Consider the following 11363-nt stretch of genomic DNA (forward strand, 5'->3'; position numbering starts at 1 on the left):
AGCTCGGTGTTACCTTGAACCGGTCGCAGGCTCGGTGAGCTCGGAGCGCGGCTGGAGGTCAGGCAGATGGGAGTAACTGGGCGCTGTTCTCTGGGGGCGCACTGAGGAGTGAGGCCCTGGGCTCTCGGCTCCTCCGGGCGGGAGACCAGGAGGCCGCCATTTGTATTCCCGTCCTCCAGAACTCTACGGAAAGCGCTCAGGGAACAAAAGCTCCTGAAAGCAAACCAGAGCGGATTACTCACCCCGGCCCGGGTAAGGGCGGTGTAATTCCACCTGGGGCAAAGACACTTGAGAATCACTACAACAGGCCCCTCCCCCAGAAGATCAACAAGAAATCCAGCCGAGACCAAGTTCACCTACCAAGGAGTGCGGTTTTAATACCAAGGAGAGCAGCAGAATTCCAGAGGAGGAGAAAGCCAAGCACGGAAGTCATGGCTTTTTTCCTGTGATTTTTTTTAGTCTTGCAGTTAATTTAATTTTTTCTTTTTCATTTTTTGTTTTTTTTTTCTTCTCGCCTTTGGGTAAAATTTTTTTTTTAACTATTACCTTTTTTTTTTCCTTTTTTAACGATTTTTTACTAGTTTATCTAATATATATATTTTTTCTTTTTTACATTTTTCTCAGGTGTTTTCTTTTTTTAAAAAAAATTTTTTTCTTTTCTTTTTTTTTCTTTTTTTTTTCTTTGTTCTTTTTTTTTCTTTCTTCCTTTTTGAACCTCTTTTTATCCCCTTTCTCCCCACTCACAATTTTGGATCTCTTCTAATTTGGTTAAAGCATATTTTCCTGGGGTTGTTGCCACCCTTTTAGTATTTTACTTGCCCCTTCATTTACTCTTATCTGGCCAAAATGACAAGACGTAAAAATTCAACACAAAAAAAAGAACAAGAGGCAGTACCGAAGGCTAGGGACCTAATCAATACAGACTTCGGTAATATGTCAGATCTAGAGTTCAGAATGACAATTCTCAAGGTTCTAGCCGGGCTCGAAAAAGGCGTGGAAGATATTAGAGAAACCCTCTCGAGAGATATAAAAGCCCTTTCTGGAGAAATAAAAGAACTAAAATCTAACCAAGTTGAAATCAAAAAAGCTATTAATGAGGTGCAATCAAAAATGGAGGCTCTCACTGCTAGGATAAATGAGGCAGAAGAAAGAATTAGTGATAGAGAAGACCAAATGACAGAGAATAAAGAAGCTGAGCAAAAGAGGGACAAACAGCTACTGGACCATGAGGGGAGAATTCGAGAGAAAAGTGACACCATAAGACGAAACAACATTAGAATAATTGGGATTCCAGAAGAAGAAGAAAGAGAGAGGGGAGCAGAAGTTATACTGGAGAGAATTATTGGGGAGAATTTCCCCAATATGGCAAAGGGAACGAGCATCAAAATTCAGAAGGTTCAGAGAACACCCTTCAAAATCAATAAGAATAGGCCCACACCCCGTCACCTAATAGTAAAATTTACAAGTCTCAGTGACAAAGAGAAAATCCTGAAAGCAGCCCGGGAAAAGAAGCCTGTAACATACAATGGTAAAAATATTAGATTGGCAGCTGACTTATCCACAGAGACCTGGCAGGCCAGAAAGAGCTGGCATGATATTTTCAGAGCACTAAACGAGAAAAACATGCAGCCAAGAATACTATATCCAGCTAGGCTATCATTGAAAATAGGAGGAGAGATTAAAAGCTTCCAGGACAAACAAAAACTGAAAGAATTTGCAAACACCAAACCAGCTCTTCAAATATTGAAAGGGGTCCTCTAAGCAAAGAGGGAGCCTACAAGTGGTAGATGAGAAAGGAACAGAGACCATATACAGTAACAGTCACCTTACAGGCAATACAATGGCACTAAATTCATATCTCTCAATACTTACCCTGAATGTTAATGGGCTAAATGCCCCTGTCAAAAGACACGGTATCAGAATGGATAAAAAAACAAAACCCATCTATATGTTGCCTCCAAGAAACTCATTTTAAGCCCAAAGACACCTCCAGATTTAAAGTGAGGGGATGGAAAAGAATTTACCATGCTAATGGACATCAGAAGAAAGCAGGAGTGGCAATCCTTATATCAGATCAATTAGATTTTAAGCCAAAGACTATAATAAGAGATGAGGAAGGACACTATATCATACTCAAAGGCTCTGTCCAACAAGAAGATCTAACAATTTTAAATATCTATGCCCCCAACGTGGGAGCAGCCAACTATATAAACCAATTAATAACAAAATCAAAGAAACACATCAACAATAATACAATAATAGTAGGGGACTTTAACACTCCCCTCACTGAAATGGACAGATCATCCAAGCAAAAGATCAGCAAGGAAATAAAGTCTTTAAATGACACACTGGACCAGATGGACATCACAGATATATTCAGAACATTTCATCCCAAAGCAACAGAATACACATTCTTCTCTAGTGCACATGGAACATTCTCCAGAATAGATCACATCCTCGGTCCTAAATCAGGACTCAACCGGTATCAAAAGATTGGGATCATTCCCTGCACATTTTCAGACCACAATGCTCTAAAGCTAGAACTCAACCACAAAAGGAAGTTTGGAAAGAACCCAAATACATGGAGACTAAACAGCATCCTTCTAAAGAATGAATGGGTCAACCGGGAAATTAAAGAAGAATTGAAAAAAATCATGGAAACAAATGATAATGAAAATACAACGGTTCAAAATCTGTGGGACACAACAAAGGCAGTCCTGAGAGGAACATATATAGTGGTACAAGCCTTTCTCAAGAAACAAGAAAGGTCTCAGGTACACAACCTAACCCAACACCTAAAGGAGCTGGAGAAAGAACAAGAAAGAAACCCTAAGCCCAGCAGGAGACGAGAAATCATAAAGATCAGAGCAGAAATCAATGAAATAGAAACCAAAAAACCAATAGAACAAATCAACAAAACTAAGAGCTGGTTCTTTGAAAGAATTAATAAAATTGATAAACCCCTGGCCCGACTTATCAAAAAGAAAAGAGAAAGGACCCAAATAAATAAAATCATGAATGAAAGAGGAGAGATCACAACTAACACCAAAGAAATACAAACTATTATAAGAACATACTATGAGCAACTCTACGGCTATAAATTTGACAATCTGGAAGAAATGGATGCATTCCTAGAAACATATAAACTACCACAACTGAACCAGGAAGAAATAGAAAGCCTGAACAGACCCATAACCAGTAAGGAGATTGAAACAGTCATTAAAAATCTCCAAACAAACAAAAGCCCAGGGCCAGACAGCTTCCTGGGGGAATTCTACCAAACATTTAAAGAAGAACTAATTCCTATTCTCCTGAAACTGTTCCAAAAAATAGAAATGGAAGGAAAACTTCCAAACTCATTTTATGAGGCCAGCATCACCTTGATCCCAAAACCAGACAAGGATCCCACCAAAAAAGAGAGCTATAGACCGATATCCTTGATGAACACAGATGCGAAAATACTCAACAAAATACTAGCCAATAGGATTCAACAGTACATTAAAAAGATTATTCACCACGACCAAGTGGGATTTATTCCAGGGCTGCAAGGTTGGTTCAACATCCGCAAATCAGTCAATGTGATACAACACATCAATAAAAGAAAGAACAAGAACCATATGATACTCTCAATATATGCTGAAAAAGCATTTGACAAAGTACAGCATCCCTTCCTGATCAAAACTCTTCAAAGTGTAGGGATAGAGGGCACATACCTCAATATCATCAAAGCCATCTATGAAAAACCCACCGCAAATATCATTCTTAATGGAGAAAAACTGAAAGCTTTTCCACTAAGGTCAGGAACATGGCTGGGATGTCCATTATCATCACTGCTATTCAACATAGTACTAGAGGTACTAGCCTCAGCAATCAGACAACAAAAGGAAATTAAAGGCATCCAAATCGGCAAAGAAGAAGTCAAATTATCACTCTTCGCAGATGATATGATACTATATGTGGAAAACCCAAAAGACTCCACTCCAAAACTGCTAGAACTTATACAGGAATTCATTAAAGTGTCAGGATATAAAATCAATGCACAGAAATCAGTTGCATTTCTCTACACCAACAGCAAGACAGAAGAAAGAGATATTCAGGAGTCAATCCCATTTACAATTGCATCCAAAACCATAAGATACCTAGGAATAAACCTAACCAAAGAGACACAGAATCTATACTCAGAAAACTATAAAGTACTCATGAAAGAAATTGAGGAAGACACAAAGAAATGTAAAAATTTTCCATGCTCCTGGATTGGATGAATAAATATTGTGAAAATGTCTATGCTACCTAAAGCAATCTACACATTTAATGCAATTCCTATCAAAGTACCATCCATCTTTTTCAAAGCAATGGAACAATTAATGCTAAAATTTATATGGAACCAGAAAAGACCTCGAATAGCCAAAGGGATATTGAAAAAGAAAGCCAACGTTGGTGGCATCACAATTCCGGACTTCAAGCTCTATTACAAAGCTGTCATCATGAAGACAGCATGGTACTGGCACAAAAACAGACACATAGATCAATGGAACAGAATAGAGAACCCAGAAATAGACCCTCAAATCTATCGTCAACTCATCTTCGACAAAGCAGGAAAGAATGTCCAATGGAAAAAAGACAGCCTCTTCAATAAATGGTGCTGGGAAAATTGGACAGCCACATGCAGAAAAATGAAATTGGACCATTTCCTTACACCACACACAAAAATAGACTCAAAATGGATGAAGGACCTCAATGTGCGAAAGGAATCCATCAAAATCCTTGAGGAGAACACAGGCAGCAACCTCTTCGACCTCTGCCGCAGCAACATCTTCCTAGGAACAACGCAAAAGGCAAGGCAAGCAAGGGAAAAAATGAACTATTGGGATTTCGTCGAGATCAAAAGCTTTTGCACAGCAAAGGAAACAGTTAACAAAATCAAAAGACAACTGACAGAATGGGAGAAGATATTTGCAAACGACATATCAGATAAAGGACTAGTGTCCAGAATCTATAAAGAACTTAGCAAACTCAACACCCAAAGAACAAATAATCCAATCAAGAAATGGGCAGAGGACATGAACAGACATTTCTGCAAAGAAGACATCCAGATGGCCAACAGACACATGAAAAAGTGCTCCATATCACTCGGCATCAGGGAAATACAAATCAAAACCACAATGAGATATCACCTCACACCAGTCAGAATGGCTAAAATCAACAAGTCAGGAAATGACAGATGCTGGCGAGGATATGGAGAAAGGGGAACCCTCCTACATTGTTGGTGGGAATGCAAGCTGGTGCAGCCACTCTGGAAAACAGCATGGAGGTTCCTCAGAATGTTGAAAATAGAACTGCCCTATGACCCAGCAATTGCACTATTGGGTATTTACCCTAAAGATACAAACGTAGTGATCCAAAGGGGCACGTGTACTCGAATGTTTATAGCAGCAATGTCCACAATAGCCAAACTATGGAAAGAACCTAGATGTCCATGAACAGATGAATGGATCAAGAAGATGTGGTATATATACACAATGGAATACTATGCAGCCATCAAAAGAAATGAAATCTTGCCATTTGCGACAACATGGATGGAACTAGAGCGAATCATGCTTAGCGAAATAAGTCAAGCAGAGAAAGACAACTATCATATGATCTCCCTGATATGAGGAAGTGGTGATGCAACATGGAGGCTTAAGTGGGTAGGAGAAGAATAAATGAAACAAGATGGGATTGGGAGGGAGACAAACCATAAGTGACTCTTAATCTCACAAAACACACTGACGGTTGCTGGGGGGAGGGGGCTTGGGAGAAGGGGGTGGGTTTATGGACATTGGGGAGGGTATGTGCTTTGGTGAGTGCTGTGAAGTGTGTAAACCTGGTGATTCACAGACCTGGACCCCTGGGGATAAAAATATATGTTTATAAAAAAAATAAAAAATTAAATTACTACATTGAACAATAATAAGGAGAATGAAAAATCTAGTCCATTATTTAAAATTAAACATATATGAAACTGTTTTTTACTTTTTTTTCAAATGATCACCAAAGGCTATAGTTTAAAGGCAGCGCTACAGCCATGACTGGAATAAAAATGCCTATCAGTAGTTTGCAAATGGCAGCAGAATTATTTATTCTATTTTTCTATACATAAGGAATTGAGCTAAATGAACAATGTTTAAGCATGTCAGAATTTCATCAATTTTGCATGAGCATTCTCAAATATCCTGGTGGGGGTAATTGCTTGCAAATACATTTAAACTAATGATATGTTATATCCTTACTTGATCTAAAACTATTAAAAGATATGTTATTGCATTTGACAATGCCATGCAGCTGGGTCAGATCTTAATGACAGATTTCTGCATTTGAGAATTAAGATACAGTCTGCTGGAAGCAAATATTTTGTAAAAATAAAAGCTATATACCACGTAAGTTTGATCATTTATCTAAAATTTCCGTTTCTGTGTGTTGGGAGCTATAAGAGTTAAGAGAAAAGATTTGTCCCCTTCCTAAAATTGGGAAAGGCATTCCGAATGCTAATTGAACCTTCCTTGTGCCCCAGTCCCCTCGGCAGGAGTGAACAGAACTTGTGAAATCCACCATGTGGTTTTAAAGGCCTGCTTGCACCTCTGTACCCCTTGCAGGCAGAAGTGACTGACAGGTCTCTAACCAATTAGAGAAATCAGCCCTTCCCTCCCATGAAAGAGACATGTTTACTTTTAAGGAGAATTCAGCTAGGCGCAGGACTAGGGGGAACACTGCATGGGAAAAATAACCCCACGGGGGGGGGGTGACATAAAAATCTACCTGAGAAAATAGTGTTATTAGGAGGAAAGCATAACAATCTGCTGCCAGGATTCTTTGGTCTGTCACTTTTAGAGGATATTGACTTTTCTATTTTTTAGTCTATTCTTGGTTTTGCCGAAGGTCAGTATACAGAGGGTCCAACTTGTAACGGCTTGGGTTTTTAATGAATTTTTTTAAAAGATTTTGTATTTATTTGACAGACAGAGATCACAAGTAGGCAGAGAGGCAGGCAGAGAGAGAGGAGGAAGCAGGCTCCCTGCTGAGCAGAGAGCCCGATGCTCGGCTCCATCCCAGGACCCAGGGATCATGACCCGAGCTGAAGGCAGAGGCTTTAACCCACTGAGCCACCCAGGTGCCCCGGCTTGGGTTTTATTTGCCTGGATCTCACCCTAGGCTCTGTGATCAAAGTCCCAGTGTGATTTCCCTTCTTGACGGTGGGCTTAGATGCATATTAATTTGCCTCCAGTGCCAGGATTTGTGACTCCAGGATGGATGGTGAGGCAGGCGTTAATGCTCATACGTGATTACAGAACTTGGGGAGCTAGCCCGGCATCCCACTGGAAGTCAGGTGATGTTATGATTACAAGGGAAGTATTGATATACTTCCCTAATTGTTTCTTAGGACTTTGGGCTCTATTTATGATGTCATTACAATGCTATGAATTATCTGCATAATCGCCAAGGAAGACTCTCATGAAGGAAAATGCGCCCCACTGAGATAATGCCGCGGGCTACTGCTATACATCCAACGGCACATGTATGGTGTTGAAATAATAAGACAGCATAGAATAATGATGAATTCTTGTTCCCATCATGACAGAAAGCTTTCCTGAAATTATCACTATTACTGGCTTAATTGATCCATGCTCACTGAAAGGATTTCAGCAAATGGAAGGCTTTGGGACTCAGTCCCTACTCCACAGTACAATTTCTGACAGCATCAGCCTGGGAAGGGCTAGTTATTCTTTGCAGAAACTGGGAATACCCCACATAGATGGCACACCGCTTCTCTGAGTGTGTGTGTGTGTGTGTGTGTGTGTGTCTGTGTCTGTGTCTATGTCTGTGTCTGCCTCCGTGTGTGTATCTTTACACAAACATGCACACATGCAATTTGGTTGATAGCTTGGGGTTGAAAAATAAAGGTAAGATAAACTTGCCCCTGCAATAAGAGGATGATAATTTTTCTCAGTGAACAGACTTCACGGAGTGAAAAAATTACACCTTATTGTCACCGGGTGTTAAATATGTGAAGCTCTCGCCTTGACTCGGCAGCCTAGCGGGACTAGATCTTTTATATGGCAAAGAACAGTACAATATACCTTTACTGCAAAGTTTTTAGTTACACGGTAATTCGAATACATATTCTCTCCCTCTCCTTAAAAGGCACGTATGCTCTGATTTTCAACATCATTGAAGATTATTACAACTTCCCTTCATAATATACTGTAAATTTTATTATAAAGCACCAACTCCTTGGCTTCTAAGAACAATCTTCGGGAAAGAGTGCACCATACTTCTTACTCTTTCGGTAATGTGAGAGGAGACCTAATGAAGCTCTTTATGCAAATTTTCCAGTTACCAGGTAAAATCTTCACATAGGAAATCTGTCACATGTTGTAAAATTTCTTTATGTTATCAAATGCTAATGATGACTCAGAATGCTGCCCACAGAGGATCTTTTAAATCCTTTATAAAAACTTTGAAATCCTTCATTTCACCCCAATATCAGAGGCCTTGGAAATTCCCCCACTCTGAAGATGCGGGTTTGTAATTAGCATGGTGCAGGCTTCTCTGCCCTCTGAAACCATAATGTTACTTACAAAAATCACACTGTGTTTAAAAGTGCAATTAAGAGACTCCACCACACAAAGGGAATCTTGGAACCTCTTTTCACACTTTGAAGCCAGGTCATAATGTAGCCCGTAAAAAGGAGGCCAAGGCTCATTCCCTTTTAAAGGCTTCAGAAGATCAGAGAGACGATCTCGGCGAGAATGAGCTCTACTGAGCTCTGCAGCGCTCGTAATGAACAATGTTCTACCTGGAGCAAGGGAGGAGGCAAAAAGAGAAAATGAGCTGGAAAATGATGGCTGTTCTACACCCAGCTTGGCTATTGCCAGCATTAACGCCTAGCTTGGGCCTACTTTGGGCCAATTCTAGAGTCATTCGCTTGGCCCTGGTGTCTGTGTGGCTCCCCAAGTGGGACATGTATATCTGTAAGTAAAACTATCGGATGGAGTTTTGTGAATTCAGGCCTGTTTTCATCCTTCTCAGAACAGAATGGTGTAGGATTTATTTGAACAAAAAATAATACGGGAACTAAGTATACCCTCCCCCAAGTGCTTGGAGGAAATAAGGTAGAGAAACTGTGGAAGTAAGCTGAGCACTTTCTTTGGTGATTTAGTGGTTGGTGGTGACCACTTCACATGGTTGGTGGTGAAGTGTGTTAGTACAAAGCAGGCAGTATAGACTAGCGGGCAAAACACTAGTGTAGGAAACACCTTGAGTTGAAGCCTCAGCTCTGAGGCTGTGTGACAATTGAACTTGATAACCGTTCAGTGGCGACTTAACTTCTCAAAGTCTTAGTTTCCCCACCAGGAGAGAGGGGATGATGCAGAACCTGGGCAAGATCAAGATAGAATTAACTGGAGTAAATCATTGGAAACAAGAACACTCAGGAATCTGTAAAGGGGTGAGGGAATGCAAATTAGCATTGCTTTGGATACGCCTTACGTAAGCATTATGAGAATTTTGGCTGAGTCTTGGGGAAGTTCTCTCTCTTACCTCATGTTTTAGGTTAAGTTGCACCTCCCCAGTTCAGATTTGAAGTCCTAATCCTAGAACCTCAGAATGTGACCTTATTTCCAGATGTGATTAGTTGAGTTGTCACTGGAAGGGGGTGTTTTTAATCCAGTCTGAGTGGTGTCCTTATACAACAGGGAAATTTGGGCCCAGAGACAGATGTGCATAAAGGGAAGAGCACGTGGGAAGGCAGGGAGGAGATGGTCATCTCCAAGCCAAGGAGAGAGGCCTGGAGCAGACTCTCCCTTCAGAGCCCTCTGAAAGCACCAGGCTCGCGACACCTTCATATCAGACTTGTAGTCTCCAGAACTGAAAAGGACCATAAATTTCTGTTGGCTAAGTTACCCAGCTTATAGTACTTTGGCTTGGCAAAACCCTAGAGTTGAATATGTCCTTGTTAGGGTCATTTATTTCTGAAAACTTGGAAATGTCGTACTTGTCTTGCAGACAAACATCAATGAGATCACATAGCCCTTCATGCCATTTCTCCTTCACTTACACTTTGGGACTCCAGGAACCTACCCGAATTTCTTTGCCTCCTTTTTACTTTCTTAGGGAACACCCCAGTCTGCCAAGTCATCGCTGAGTGAGGAGCTCTCCTGGGACATGAATTAAGGAGCAGCGTTCAGTTCTCCGTCTATGAGGCAGCAGGAAGTCTGTGCCAGAGTCATTCATTCACCCCCGCCCCCATTTTCAGTTTTTGCCTAAAAGTGTGGTAAAAGAGAACGAAGATATTATCATTAGCTAGAGGTATTTCTGTTTTTATTTTTGGCTTTTTGTTTGTTTTTAAGGAGTTGAGGAACGGAACCAGAATGTTAGAAGTTAGAGAGAAGGTTCTTCTTTAACCAGACATTTAGAGAGAAGGTCCCAGAAAGAGGGCAGTTCAGTGTTGGTATCCTGGAGAGCGTAAGACAGAAAAATGTTTTTGTGTCCTGTTCCGGCCCACCGTATAGGTTCAGGCCTGGAACTATTCTGGTATCTAAGATAACAGTGATAATTACCCTGGAAAGAGATACATATATATGGCAGATAAAATGAATCTTAAAACTCAGGAAGGCATTTTTATCACTCCTTTTTTATGCTTATTCCCTTTCTCTCTCTCCCTCCTCTCCCCGCCCCCCAACTACATACACACACACACACACACACACACACACACACACACACGTATACATGTAAATCCCAAGTGGAGGATTTTGCATCTTTTTGGAGGTGGGAGGTAGATTTGGAAAATCTCAAAAATGCATTTTTCAAATGTCTACCACATCCAGGTAAGTTGCTACCTAAATAATTTCCATCTGGGGAATTTTTGATTCTCTGTCCCTTGAAGACCCAGGACCTGTTAACCACACTAGTTTGTACTCCTGAGCCCCTATGTGGTCTTTTTGCTGGTGCACTTTGCTTAATCTTTCCTTCCATTTACAAGTAAGTTTCTTGTGAAGTCTAACGTAAAAATTCCCGACACTGCCCAATAAATCACAAACCTGACCTTTTGTGGAAGCACTGAAGGTTGGTGGGGAAACCGATTTAAAGATGGGAGGGAAATTCCTCCCCCACCTTCGCTCCCTCTCAGCCCCCAAAGTCCTGCACACTGTGCTGCCCGTTGGCCTGGACTATTTGGCCTCTGTGGCTGGAAAAATTCACTTCCTCCTCCTTCATATTCTACCTGCCCGACTCGTTACAGAACCAGACAGTCTACATATGTGATCCTTCCTATTTAGAAAATTAATGGTGTTTTCTGGCTCCAAATCTCAGCTTGTGGTGCTCTG

This window comes from Mustela nivalis, assembly GCF_964662115.1.
Source record: "Mustela nivalis genome assembly, chromosome: 17".
NCBI lineage: Eukaryota > Metazoa > Chordata > Mammalia > Carnivora > Mustelidae > Mustela > Mustela nivalis.